Source organism: Anopheles moucheti, chromosome 2, assembly GCF_943734755.1.
Source record: "Anopheles moucheti chromosome 2, idAnoMoucSN_F20_07, whole genome shotgun sequence".
Classification (NCBI taxonomy): domain Eukaryota; kingdom Metazoa; phylum Arthropoda; class Insecta; order Diptera; family Culicidae; genus Anopheles; species Anopheles moucheti.
Genome location: NC_069140.1, coordinates 56,050,453 through 56,065,708, shown reverse-complemented (window position 1 = coordinate 56,065,708; position 15,256 = coordinate 56,050,453).

Sequence of the window (15,256 nt, the reverse complement as noted above, 5' to 3'; positions counted from 1 at the left end):
TAAACGAACGGAAGTTAAAAAAAAGAAGTTCGCTTTTTGTATCAATTATTCGATTCTATCTTAAACCGTTTCCGTAGGGCTAACAGAAGAATTGAAAAGAAACTTTGTCCAGAATCCAAAACAGTTGACGGATGGTACGGTAGAAAGTCCCGTCGACATTGATTGAAGCAGAAACGGAAGAAAGTGCGAAGAAAAACTTAAAATTAAACCTTTTGCTGAAGGAAAGAAAAAAAAACAGTTCTTGCCAATGCCCTCGAGCTCCTTTTACATTCTCTTGGTTGGGAGTCGTTCCAGAAAGAAAAGCAATGCACCGGTGGGAAATGAACAGCTTTTAATGGCAAAAACACGCAAGTTCAGTGGCAAAGTTTTCCCAATGTCTCGTTTTCAAAATGAGCAAAAATGTACGTCTATTAAGGCAAGATGCTAGCAGCACCTGTTCAAGTGGAACCCAAATTAAATTGATTTATGTTTCTCATCAAACACGCTTATGTCACAAAATATCTCGTCCCGACGCTTTTCTCCTTTTAATTATACTTGGCAGACAACAGCTGAGAACCGAGACCAGTTCTCTAAGGCTTGCAGGCAAAGGCAAAGGCATCCCAATGGGTCGTCAATGTTTTGTCATTTTTCTGCTGCGTTTGAAGTGTCGTGCAAAGTACGGTTTGTTTTGCGAACGGTAGCGCGACCGAAGCCCATTATTAGAAATGATCCCTTTTTGGCGGTAATCCTTCATTCATCTCCATTCACAGACACTTATAGGAAGTCGACCATCGCAAAGCGTCTTTCCAGCAAGTGAAAACATTTTCATTCAACCGGGTAAAACATCATCAAACGTCGTTTTCCATTTTCCAGAAGCAAAAAAAGAAAATGGCAGCGAAACGCTGTGAACAAATTGAATTGAATTGGAGCTCGTTACGTCCGTAGTTTGCATCGTAGATTGCTTTATCCATCGTGTCTAGGCACGGCAAGGACACTTTCGGTCGAGCCACGGTACGCATTTCCGGCCTAAATTTCAATTGAAAGACGGGTGTTAAGTATTCACGCAAGCTTCTATTCCATTGCTCTCCGTGCGCTTGGAGCAGAAACTTTCTAAAAGAAAATGGCACAAAAAGTGCTTCTACGAACGGTAAAACTTTTAGTGCCGAACGAAGAACGCTGTGACTAAAATACATGTAAAGTTGGAAGAGGTTGCTCCAAAATAAGTTACTATATGCGCATCCAACGGAACTAAGGTCTAAAGCGCGCCTTTCGTCACTAATTTTTCTCTCTGTCATTACTCTGTCATTACTTAAGTAATGCATTATTGAAGTAATTTAAATGAATCGTTTATGTCGATTGAAATTAACTTTCTTTTATTATATTTTTTATATTTTATTTTCTTTTAGTATAAGTACGACCAACTCCAACTTCCATGAGTAAGTAATGAATATTGCGAAAAATTAGATTTATTCCACACACATTTTTAAAAGTGGAGTCGATAGTACACGTACAAAAATGGAACGATTTAAATCTTATTTTATCAATACATTTAATGGTTCACCTAATGACTTTTCATCGTATCATGTCGGTAAGCTGTATATAAAACATTCCAACTCAAACATGTGCTTTAGAAAATGAAATTTAATGTGATTCTTACATAAGCAGGTTGATACAACCGACCGCTCAATTCTTATGGGCTATCAAAACCCAAGAGTAATTAAAAGCTGTCCACTTTTAATGTCTTTACTACGGTTCGCGCCAGCAGTAAAGGTCCTATGGGAAAAAGGGATGATTTGAAAACTCGTAAACTGTAAGTAAAACATGGCTAAATAAAAGTGAAACATAATAGCAAGTTTGCTCGAGTTGGGCAAAGACGTCCGGGGACGCAAACAGATTGAGTGAGGTTTAGCGTGGAAATGGTATCTGCACCGAATCGAGGCACCGAAAGCTGGCAGGTGAGGCAAACACGCTGTGAAGACGCGTTGTATGGTTTGAATATTTGATGAAGCTTAAAGCCGCCTTCAACCCATTCGGGAGCTTCGCGCTTTGATCTTAGGTTATGTACCGGAAACCAACGCTGAAGTGTTTGAAATAGCTGCAAATTGTTCAAGCGAAATGTTTTACTGCAAACAGTTATGGTTTTACATTATTTGTTTTTAGTAATACATTTAACATTCAATGTGAAATTAAATTCGTTACACTAGCCAACTTTTGCCTACACTACAACAATATTGCAATGAGGATGTTTCACTATTCCTAAACTAAACAGATTTCTTCAACTATTTTCAAAACAGTATAAAGTCATCCTTTGTATATTTCCGTGTATAAATACAGTAATAGTAAGTAGCAAGTATTGATTGTTATTTTTCTTCCCTATGTCGATTCTAACGATTACTCAGCAATGGTCAATTATGAGCTGGTTTGTGTACGGTCGATGCATTTATTAGCGGAAGCAAATTGGTCGAATGATACTGTATTCCAGTACATTCTAAGGTAATGGCGTTTTTTGTTCCATTGACTGATGGTATGTGGTTCATGAATTATACGTTCAAAACTGGAAAAAAAGAATTCCAGTTAGAGTGTACTCGTCTGCATCTAATCGATTTTGTTACTTCTTAGAAGGCAATTTTCCATCGCATATAATAATATCTTTGATAGGTTAGGTTATGACATGTTCTGTTTTCTGGGAATTAAGACAAAAAATATGGAACGGTCCAGTGGTGTATTTGGTCACGACAGAACCGGTCCAAAATCCCATCCGGACCAATCCCCCGTAGGCAGGACTGATTGGTCGAAGAAAGCCAAAAGTGACAGGCCTAGATCTGTTGCAGTTGTTGTATTGGTAAGAACGAAGAAAAAAGGATGGTATTACTCGGGAAGTAAATCTATCACCTGTAATAGGTAGATTACAGAATAGTAGATACAAAATGGTATAACCGGAATAGTAACAGGTGCAGTGGAGGATCAATCCCCTTGGAGGCCCAGGGCGGAATTTTTCAAGGGGGGCCCATAATTTTGCTACGGCATTATCGGTATTAGGGAGATGTACTTTAAACATGATGTAACAACACCAGCAAAGTCTCGGAAAGAAAGCTCCCTTGCGTACATCTCAGAGTTCTGTTGCGAAGCCCTGTAAACGGGCTTAGTAAGCTACTCTATATATAAACGTTTGTATGCGCTAAGGAGAACCATAACGCCACTACTTGGACCACATTTTCTACGATTTACGTACATTTACGATTCTTGATTATTCCAACTACGATTTTTCGCCCAAGGTACAGTTTTCAATCGGTTTACTTCTACGGTAACAATCAGAGAAATTTCTTAGAAACTTGTTTCGCTCATGTTGAAGATTTAGGCGATGAACAACACAATTGTTTTCAGATTTGCGAAACCAGGAAAGCATGTTTTTTAAGAGGTGACACCTGCAGTGTGGAATAAATTTGTCCATCACTATTGCATTGCATACTATCAAACCCGTGAGAGCGATCGCTAGTGTAAGGAAGATGGATGAAACGGAAAGCATCCTTTATTTCGCTCAAACTTTCCGTCGGCTGGTACGAAATTCCATACAAAACCAGCTGTTTTCAGCTTTCCGATACCAGGAGAGCATACCACAGAAGAGGTAGCACCTAGTACAGCAATTTTGCTCGAAAACCACCGAAAAAAACTGTTTCAAAAACTACCAGTTTTCGAATGTTTAGTACCAGGAGAGCATCCACGGAAGAGGTAGCTCCTGGTACTGCGCCGTAAGGTATGCAATGTTTATACACTAACCTTGCAACCAACTTGCAATGCAAGTTTGGTGCAAGCAAGAAACTTGCAGCAAGATGGCGCCCAACTTCGTACTTGCATGCAAGCTTGCATGCAAGTTCTTGCACGCAAATTCTTGCATGCAAACTTGCATACAAGAACTTGCATGCAAACTTGCATGCAAACTTGCATACAAGAACTTGCATGCAAACTTGCATGCAAACTTGCATGCAAACTTGCATACAAACTTGCATACAAACTTGCATACAAACTTGCATGCAAGTTTGCATGCAATAATTTGCTTGCAAGAACTTGCATGCAAGTTTGCATGCAAGCTTGCATGCAAGTTTGTTGCATGCAAGTACGAAGTTGCTGGGCTATATCTTGCTGCAAGTTTCTTGCTTGCACCAAACTTGCATTGCAAGTTGGTTGCAAGGTTAGTGTATAAACATTGCATACCTTACGGCGCATTGCGTTGCAAGTTGGTTGCAAAGTTAGTGTATAAACATTGCATACCTTACGGCGCAGTACCAGGAGCTACCTCTTCCGTGCATGCTCTCCTGGTACTTTAAATTCGGAAACTGGTAGTTTTCGAAGAAAATTTTTCACGACCAACGGGAAAGTTAGTGTTTAAACATTGCATACCTTTCGGCGGTTTTCGACCAAAATTGCTGTACTAGGTGCTACCTCTTCCGTGGATGCTCTCCTGGTATTATACATTCGGAAACAGGTAGTTTTCGAAGAAATTTTTCTCGACCAACGGGAAAATTAGTGTCCTGGTCCTGGTGCAATTTCGTTTATACTTTAAAGTCACAAAGTCGATATTCTTCTCTGCATTTAATTTATCACATAGAAACAAATGTTTTATATAACCAAGGAAGATATTTTTTGATCAATTTTCTACCTTGTAAATTAATTTTTTTTGCTATAAATTAACTTTGTTGTAAAATTTTCAAAAATCGCACAATCGGCACAAATTTTTTGGGGCCCTCAACACGGCGAGGCCCTAGGCGACCGCCTACTCCGCCTACCGTTTGATCCGCCGCTGAACAGGTGGGCTGAAAATCGTTTGGCCTATGACAGTAAAACATTTTTTTTGGCTAAATTATTTTATTTAATTTAACATACATCCCTTCTTCAAGGGTGATACACCAATTATAGCGGTCTTTCAATTTTTCGATACCTTTTTTGTAGTAGTATTTGCCCCTTGCCTCCATAAAGGCCTTTGTTACGGCGATCATCTCTTCATTCCACGAAAATTTCTTCCCAGCGTGCATCCTTTTGAGATCTGAGAAATGGAAATTGTCACTGGGAGCTATATCTGGGGAATACGGTGGGTGGCGAAGCATTTCGTGGCCTAATTCATGAATTTTTGTTATTGTTTTCGCTGATTTGTGGCACGGTGCGTTGTCTTGATGAAACAAAACTATTTTTTCTTCAAATGTGGCCCTTTTTTGGGGATTCGTCCTTCAAACGCTTCAATAAATTGATATAGTATTCGCTGTTAATGGTATTTCCTTTCTCAAGACAGTCGATGAAGATTATTCCTTGTGAATACCAAAAACCTGACGCCTTGCCAACTGATTGTTGCGTTTTCCCCCGCTTTGGGGCAGGTTCATTGCGTCCAGTCCACCCAGATAACTGTCTATTGGACTTTGGAGTGTTATAGTGGAGAAAAGACTCATCCATGGTAACATATTGACGCAAAAACTCGGACTTATTTCGCTTAAACATCTCCAAACACTGCACCGAATCATCAACTTGTTGTTGTTTTCGGTCAAATATGAGCTCGCGCGGCAGTCATTTTGCACAGGGCTATCTCATATCCAAATACTCGTGAACGATATGTCCAACACGTTCCTAAGACATCTCGATCAACTTCACATTATGCTTTTAATAATTTTGTGAATTTTTTTAATGTTTTCTTCTGGGACCTTTATCGGCCGTTCACTGTGTTCACCGTCATCAGTGCTCATTTCACCACGTTTAAATTTAGCATACCAATATTTTATGGTTGATTTTGGTGGAACAGTGTCCAAAGACTCTTCATCAAGCTAATTTTTGGCTTTAACTGTATTTTTCCCCTTCAAAAACCAATATTTTATCATCACGCGAAATTCCTTCTTTTCCATGATTGCTCAAAACACAAAAGCTGTGTCACACAAAATGCTTTAGCCTAAGACTAAGTTGTTGTCCAAGTGCTGTCAAATTTGCACAGAACTCGTTTGAAGATTGGTACCAACGAAATATGATATGGATAAAAATCTTCTAGCGCGATATATGTATTAGGCCAAACAATTATCAGCCCACCTTTTAGATAATATATTACATTGGAAGGTTAAATAACACATTGCTTTACATAAACTGCATTTTTAATGATTTTATGGTATTAGTGTATTTATTTGATGAAACAGAACTTTAAAGTAAGTTGAATTGAAAATCAAACAAAAATTAGATGTGAATAATACTGTATTTGATACTGACTTTATAAACTTCTTCCACAAAGAAAAACTATTTTCCCATCTATTGTATTCTGATTTTGATGGAATGTGCATGGAGATTGCGATGGAGTGCGCTATAAAATGCATTATATTTGAAGTGCAAGGCGGTACGGAATAGGTATTACGTCCTATTTGGCTGAGCCGAAGCCGAGACTGGTTTTGCAGTGTATGTAAGCACTTGAGAGGAACAATCTTTCAGTGTGCAGTAGATTTTACCGCCGGGACATTTCTCCACAGTCGAATGCCGTAATGCTAGTTGAACAAATTCTAGGCCGAGAGATCTGCAACCAATCCTTAACCCACTTTTACCACCAATTAATTGGGCATCCGTATTATGACTGGAACCGTTCCAGACGATTCCATAAGGTCCTAATTGGATTTCAGTTTTCACAGCATTCAACTACAATGTTGACTGATGTTGATTTATTGTAAAATATTATATCAGAGGAGAGGGAGGATTAGATCTTTGTGTGCGAAAGTAGACCTATCGCCGATGCCGCCTGTTTGCTGCACCCATCGGTCGATTTTACGTAAATATTTATCGTTGATATAAATCATTCTTAATTGGTACTCCCTTTTTGTCTAACAGCATAGCACTTAAACGATCCCTTTTGAACGATGTGCCTTGACAATATTTCATTAGCGGAAAATTGAGTTAGATTCCGAAACATCCTGTGGCATCTGTTCCTTTAGAGTACTATTGTTTGTGATGTTCTCCGTCTCCAGCGCTGCCTGATAACTTGTCGGAAATGATTTTCTTGCACGAATATTAGTATGCAAACGTGGTTCGTCATATTTTCAAACATCAATCATGCTTAATCCTGCCGACCGGCTCTATTATGCTACGGAAAAATGAAAACATTTCTTTCGAACTACACTGAAATCATTATAGCAATACGGGCGTCTGTCGCTTGTTGCTAGTTCTTTGCATTAACGCTCATGGGCCGTCCTTGCAAAGAATGAAAGTATAAGGAAAGAAATCTTGAATATAAAAATTAAATTTAATGAATACAAAATTGCAGAGACCCTTTAATTTCTCTTTTGTCCCATAACCATATCTGGATCATTTCCTCTTACGAGGGTTTCTATAATGTTTCTTTTTTGCAATTTCTCCAATGGTCACAAGGAAGCGACTCGAATTCTTTTTATCCAACTGCCTTTCAGCTGAGCTATATCAGCTAATACGTGGCCTGGCAACACCCCCCAAATGGTGTTTAGCATTCGTAGAATGTTATCGTAATGCAGTACAATAAATAGACGAAAGATTGTTCAAAAACGCCCACGACGTCACTGCGGTATGAGTAATATTCGAAACGTCAACTCAAGCATAACCTTTATCAGGTTCAAATCCAGCATTTTTCTGTTCATTTAGCTGGCGTGTTGAAAGCGAATATCGTAAAGCAACCTCCGTTAGTTTATTTTCCCAAATTTTAGAGACAGATTTTCTGTGCAAAGTAGGGACAATTTGTATCTGTCGGTTGGAAAATATGTGAATCTTGTCACATCACATACCACATTTGTTGTGCTAGTGCTGTGATTCCTTTTTTTTTTTGCCAGTACCGTCGCGTACTCCGGCAGGCATCTTTCGACACTGTGTCACTGTTCATCACGACCGTCGGCCGCACTAGAACGAGTGGTAGTGGTGCGGTGTGTATGTGTGTGCTTAATTCTTTTATTTATGTATCCTGTCACTTTCAGCCTTCACGAAACGAACGAAAGCAAACCGGAATTGCCTGCAAAATCTGCAGCATCCGAGACGTGTCGAGAATATGTTGTGTGAAAATGGATGCTGTTTGAAAGGAAAAGAGGATCAAACATGGTGGTGTCCCTCTTCTTTCATGGGAAGCTTCACCTCCGGAAGCTTGAAGGTGACGGGAAAGTTTCGAGCGAATAGAATTTGTAATTCTACTCAAATTTTCAAATGAATAAAAATGCATCCCAAGTGTAGTGTGGCCCGTCTACATTGCAGCTGCAAGCTCACACGATCTCAACCAAGGCACGAACACGGCCTTCTGGTGGTAACTAATTGAAATCTATTATTAATGGTCACTCATTTTTTTTCGCAACTTGCAATAGAATTTCGTAATGGAGTCAGGTGCAACCATACGGGAAGAATTGCATGTCGCCGACCAGAACCTTAAGCGACGGGGGCGCAACATTTATCACACAACGGCTGGGAAAAGGAAGCATAATTTATCACCCATCAAACACTCACACCGCTCACCGTTCGTGGTTGTGGAGGATCAAGAGCAAATGCTGATGGCTTGCCACGAACGTCAACGTGGCAGGGTTACGATGTCGATCGTGGAATGAAAATAGAATCGAACATTTGAAACTGGAACAACAGCAGCAGATTATAGTTTCCACATGCTTACGGTACGGTACGGTATACTCTCGTCCATCCATCGTTTATTTATGGTTCCAAAGAACCGCGCCGGATGGTTGGGTTGGTAGAACAGAGCCGGCGTTCCAGTTAGATCGATTCGTAAATGCAACGGTTCGAAGTGCACGCTCTAAAACGGGATGATGAATATTTTATCATGAGAAGATACGATCATTGCGTGTTGACCTTCGGCTTATAATTCTTAATGACGAGTGTTGCTGGAATCCTGACCGGAACTATTAACAACAAAAAAAAACAATCCGATGTTCAGTACTGGATAAAGCAGTCACGGAAGGAACCACAGTGACAGGATGTAGTTTAGTTACTACACTACAAAACAATACGCCCCCCATCGTACAGATCTTTACCATTCAAGTATGGAAGGAATTCCTGAAGTAAATGGGACAATGTTCCTCAACAGGACAAAGGGTCGTTATTGAACATTGGATAACTGTTTTCGTTGTAGTGCATTCTTTATACGGCAGATGAGGTGAAACATTAGTCGTAAAACTTCTCAGATAATTTCAAATGCAATGTGGAGTAAGCCTAAACTGTCCCGGGATCGTCGGTGTTTTGAATGTTCATTTCGTAAGCCGTATGTTTGATTGTGATTTATAGTGCATAGTTTATGGGGTTTAGTCTGTTATCTTGGGTGCGGTACCATTCCCGGATTCGTTCGAAATTTCCTTGCGAAAATTTGTAAACTCCAGGAATAATTTGTGGTATTGCATTGTAGTGCCAACCTCTAACCTCCAGGGAGTTCCAAACCGGGCTTCGGATGATAGCTTTCAGAGCATGGGAGTATCTGGAAAGTTATTTTCATTGCTTTATGAACACAAGTGCGATACGCATACCACCGTCCAAAGTTACTGGATGAAATATGCTTGGGAGGATAGCTTGGAACCAGTATCTAACATTTTTGGGACGGCGTTTTGTTAACCCAAGATGCCGACAATATTCACAAAGATTCAGGTTGACTTCAGGAAGGACTTCGGTTTTTGCAAGTGCGTTGTGATGATTTCGTTTCAATATATATACCCTAAACAGTACAGTAACTATGCATGTGATTAGATTCATGCAACATCTGCAACCGATTTTAGACAATTAACAATTAATAGCGTCACCGTTCGCAGACATCTATTGGCTACACGTGCGGTATAAAACCCTATCGTCATATGGTCTCCATGTTTGTTACTATTTTACGGAGCTAGTGTTGGGGGACGCTGGGGGAAAAACATGGTTGTCCTCCCGTTCTCTACACTCCCTCCCTCTACATCGTTACGGTCAAAAGCGAAATAGCAAAACATTATCATGCAAACGGCGAGAAGACCAATTGGTACAAGATAAATAGAGAGCATTCCAAGCCAGATTGGCCATGTGTTGGAATGGTTATTCGAGAGCATTGACTAGGGGGCGTCACACTTGCCACACGTGCGAATATTACTTTGATGGGCTTTCAACGGCAACTATTACCGTACCGTGTTGTAGCGCTCTCCAAAACCGGAATGCAATTTTCGGCGGAATGCAATTCGAGCTGGTGCATAAGTTGGCGGTGGATTATTGCACCGACCGTAATTTACGCCAGCCGGTGCAAACCGTAGTCCTCAGCCGGAACACACTGCGGTCGGCTGTGGAACGGAGAGAGAGAGAGTCTGCCGCAGAGGCAACGATATCACTTTCCACAAACTGCTGGCAACAGGCTCGAAGCAGTAAAAGTGCACTCGCGACACCGGCACTAGCTTTTTTCGGTGGTTTAAATTGTGGAGGTGTTTTACTACGCACATAAATAGGACGATCTCTTGGCAGCAGCACGGTTCGGGGTTTACATTACACATTCTGAGCACCCTGGCTGTCCCACCATTGCCTAGAATGAGCTTCTTAGATAATAAATGTATGTTCTTTGTGCCAAGTTCATTTCACCTTAGACAGCCAGTGTAAAATCGGATGTGAGTGCATGTTGTAAAACTAGACTCAGCTTTAACAAAGCTATTGCATAAGCTTTCAATTTCAACAGCAAGGCGTTACCACCATTCGGAAGCCACACACCGACGATGCGAGCCCTCGTATCATATTACGACTGTGTTCACTACACGCTTCCTGCAATGGTGGGACATTCAGTTTTCGACATCACCATGGTCGCCATGCCAACAGCAATGCCCAGCCCAGTGCTAAATGATTATAGGTGTTGTGAAATTGGGTAGAAACCAGTTAACATGTCGTGTTAAACATGCGTTGATAGAGAAAAACGAAACGATTCTGTTTTAATTGCACGAAGCGAAGTGGAAATTTTATAAACTGCAGTCGCTTGTTTTCCGGGAATATTGGCGAACCGGGCAGTGGAGATGTGACATTTTTGGGTTCTCTTTATTAAACGGCACAGCTTCTGGCTGTTTTTGCAACATTTGCTTTTTTGAGGAGCGCCAATGAGTGACGAATGGAAGGAACATTGTGGGGGAATCGCGAAGGGAAATGAATCGTGAGATAAACAATAGCATTAACGAGCTCGCCTGTAACAACAATGAGAATTGCATGCATTTGCAATGTATTATAGAAGCTTAGCGCAGTAGCCATGGCGTGCTTCCTTTGTCGGCGCTGAAGATGATGTCGGTCGTTGAGTGAGAAGTAGCTATCATTGCAATTTTCCCAACCCGTTAACGTTCAAACCACCCACAGATTTGTTCGCCGCACGTGTAGGACCGCCTAGTTGTCGCCGTCACTATCAAACCCTTACGATCTGTAGTATAAAGGAGTACATCGGTGACGTGTACCTTAATGGCAATGTTACTATAGTAATTCTTCTTAAAGCTCTATAGTATATACATTACGGCTCGTCGAGCCTTTTCTAGACGCCTTTCATTGCGCACTTGCTCTCAATGATGTAGAACACACAAAACGCGTGAGTGAACGGGGCAAGAGGAAGAGTGTGTCTGTAATTATGTAACTTCTGCCTCATTACTTAGCATCTCTCGAGCGATAATGTTAGCATCAAAGGGCCAAGCTTTGGCAGCGGTTCCATGAGTGATTGTAAGGGATGAAAAGCAACATGACAACCATCGCTTCTGGTTTATACTGCAAAGCGTGTAGTGCACTGTGGGCGCTTGAGAGACATAAATATTGCACGAAATGTTCTTGACAGATGCTGTGGACAAATTATTTAACATAAATTGAGTACATAAAGTATTGCATTTTCCTAAATTTTGCTTATATACTTCAATATATTTGATTGCAATAAGGTCGTTGGGAATATAACAGAATTGGTCTGTAAAATGGTGGTAGATACATAACATAACATTAACAAATAATTATGTAAATGTTTAGACTTATGTTTCGCCAATGGATAGATAACTATAACTAAAATTATAAAATTTTGCAGAACAGTACGCGATTGGGTGTAGAATCTTAGTTCGCTAATTTGAAGTTATCAGTGACTCAAAGTTTCAAACATGATAAGGGTAAAATTGTGTCCACCGTGCTAAACCAGCAAACGCCCTTGGTTTTCCATGACCGGGTCCACACGGCTAGCGACGTTTATGCACACTACAAATTAACACGACAGATGAGGTGTCAAGCGAACCCATTCCCCAAACCAACCGTCCGTCACGCGTCATGCTCGGGCCGGAAATCCATCGGATCATCTACACACTGCACACAATTCCAAGCGACTTACCAGCAGCACGTAGTTTACTTTCAGCGTTGGCGCACTTCTGGCCGCCGCGGTGAAGATGAAGCGAAAAATAAATTCATCCCCAACGAGAAGGGGAAAGCGAACCCATCACGTCATCACGCAAGCCTGTGCGCCATCAACGCCATTCTGAGCAGGCGTTTAATTATCGTTTATTAATATGATGAAGAAAGTGGTAGTAGCTGCCGGTTGCCACGACAACACGAGAAGACGTGCTCGGATCGTAATAACTAGAAACCATCCGTCAAAAAGATCGTGATGGAGGGTCAACGCTTACGCGGTTGAAAGATTACGCTGCAGTAATCAAAATGTGTGATGAAAAACAAAAAAAAAAACCCTACACGTGATAAGTTTACGATTAGTTTTGCTTTATGTGACGCCTGCAGCGATTTCGTATGGCAGTTAAATGGCAGATTTAAGCAAACAAATCCCTCACAATCCATACTGTACCACATAGGATAGACTAATACATAGGATAGCCAGGCAATTGTTATCAGCGATGGATTTTGTTGGTAGAGACTTGATAGGTTGTGTATCGTAAAAATGGTGGTAGTAAAAATAATTTCCGATTAATGCTAGGTACTGAAATAGCACTCATATTAAACCAATGAAAGGTTCTGTTGACGGCAAAGATAACATTTATCTTTATCTTAAGATACGATAATTCAATCCCTTTTCGATTTTGGGACACATTTTTTGCACAATTAATAACAGAGCTGTGATAAAACTAAGCATAAACAAGTCTATTAATGATTTTACACTATTCCCCTTTAATTTCGCAGCACAATTTCAGTAACTCATTCCATTTGATTAATAATGGTCTAACGCCACCACTTAATTGTGTTTCCTTCCTTATTTTAACAAAAAAATATGAACGATTGAACAGAGTTTAAGCGTAATTTCCATGAGTAAAACAAATTATCCAGCGTCACGCAAAGGTTTTGTTCGGCGCCGTAATGTAGAACAGCATACACAACACAGTAATGGAGGAAATTGTTCGTTTGCTTACTAAAAGATCACTAAACACTCACAACCACACACAAATTGTCGTCCAAAAACCGGAACCCAGATAGCGCAGATGACGGTTTAAGCTTTTTGAAAATCAAATAACCACAAAGCATCGAGCGAAGGTAAAGCGACACTCGCTAGTTTATGTGCCCAAACAACCGAACAGACGAAACAGTTCTGCTGCATAAGATATGTCATCGGTGGAAGAAACTGTTTAACATGCAGACTGCAACCGAATGCAAAGTTACGGCACACCGGGGCAATATTTGCATTCGAGGGCGGTGACGGTACCGGTAATGTGGAACAAGAAGCCAAAGGGATGGTAATTTACACCAGTTGCAATAGTAGCGTTAGATGAGGCCTTCGTAAATGGCTGGATGGATAGGAAACTTCAAATACGAACAGGTTTTTTTCTCATTAGACGTACTATCTTTAATGTGTACCCTTTAGAACAACTATTGTTTGGTGTAGTGGACATGATAAGAACATACTGTTTTGCTGTTGTTATATGGCATTGTTTCTAAGGGTAACGATGGGGTGTGGTACGCTTGTATGCTTATCTAGTAGGTTATTTCTGTTGCATTTATGTAAAACTCCTCACAAACCACTTGGGACGTTACTAATTCATTTTATAGTTCTACTTTACCTAAACACACTGAACACAAAAGTCAAGCAAAAAAGTCAATAAGCAAGCTTATATCCTATTGTAGAAACACTAAGACTTTAAATTTATTTATTTATTTATTTACGGAAAATAATTTGTCTGCCCATAAGGCTTAACAAAAGCAATCTTATAGTCTAATCTTAAATCTAATAACGCGTCAGAGGAGGAGGAGGAAACAAACTAAACATAGAGATCTCACAGGCGTATATAATAGTAGATCTAATCCAGCAGCAATACAGCGCCCTTAGACAGAGAGGGTCACGAATATCAGTTGAAAGCCGACAAAAAAGTCCCAGAGCTTTGCGAGCTTTAGCCACTACACTGTCTATATGTACCTTAAAAGACAATGATTCATCAAGCCATACGCCGAGGTCTTTTACAAGAGACACTCGTTGTATGGTAGAGTTGAGAAGTGAATAGTTTGTGATTGTTTTACACCATGAACAGAAAGAGTCGAGGTAGGATTGAAGCAGACATACATCATTTGTCGATGACACAGGAAGAAACATTTTGATATCGTCGGCATACAGCAAGTGTCGGTTAGGTAAGGTAAAGCATTAATCCAAGTCATTTATAAATAGGATGAATAAAAGAGGATTAAGGACGATTCCTTGGGGCCAGACAAACACCAGACAGACCAGTAAATTCACAGGACAGAGAGCTACCAATGCGAACACTATATTTACGATCAGATAGAAAGGATGAGATCCATCTTAGCAAAGGATCTTCAAACCCAAGTTTGGTTAGTTTTGACGTTAACAGTTTGTGTGGTATGCTATCGAAAATGTATATAAATTCTGTCAACTTACCTACCAGCAACAAGGTGTGTAAAATGGAAGGATATAAAACACATAAGATTGGACGTAGTTGAACGTTTTGGCATGAAACCATTGATGATGTTGATGTTGGGTTATAATTGACGAAACTCAAGGAGTAGACAAAAGACTCGAGTACTTTAGCACACGCACTTTGGATTGAAATTCCTCTGTGGTTAGATAAGTCAGATCGATTGCCTTTTTTAAATATTGGTATAATAAATGCTGTCATCCACAGTTTAGGAAAATAACCTTGGGTGAGCGATTTGTTGAAAAGTACTGCTAGGATAGGAGAGAACACGGAACAAAAAGTTAACCTTAGCTAGTTAGTTACTCTTGCTTCATGTAATTGCAATTCTCTAAAGCAAAACCAATCCTGGGATACGATGGCAGTTCCCAAATCTTAAACCAGGTGCACGATATTGACTCTGACATATCTCTGAGGACTCTGAGGGATGTGCGCCTTGTAGA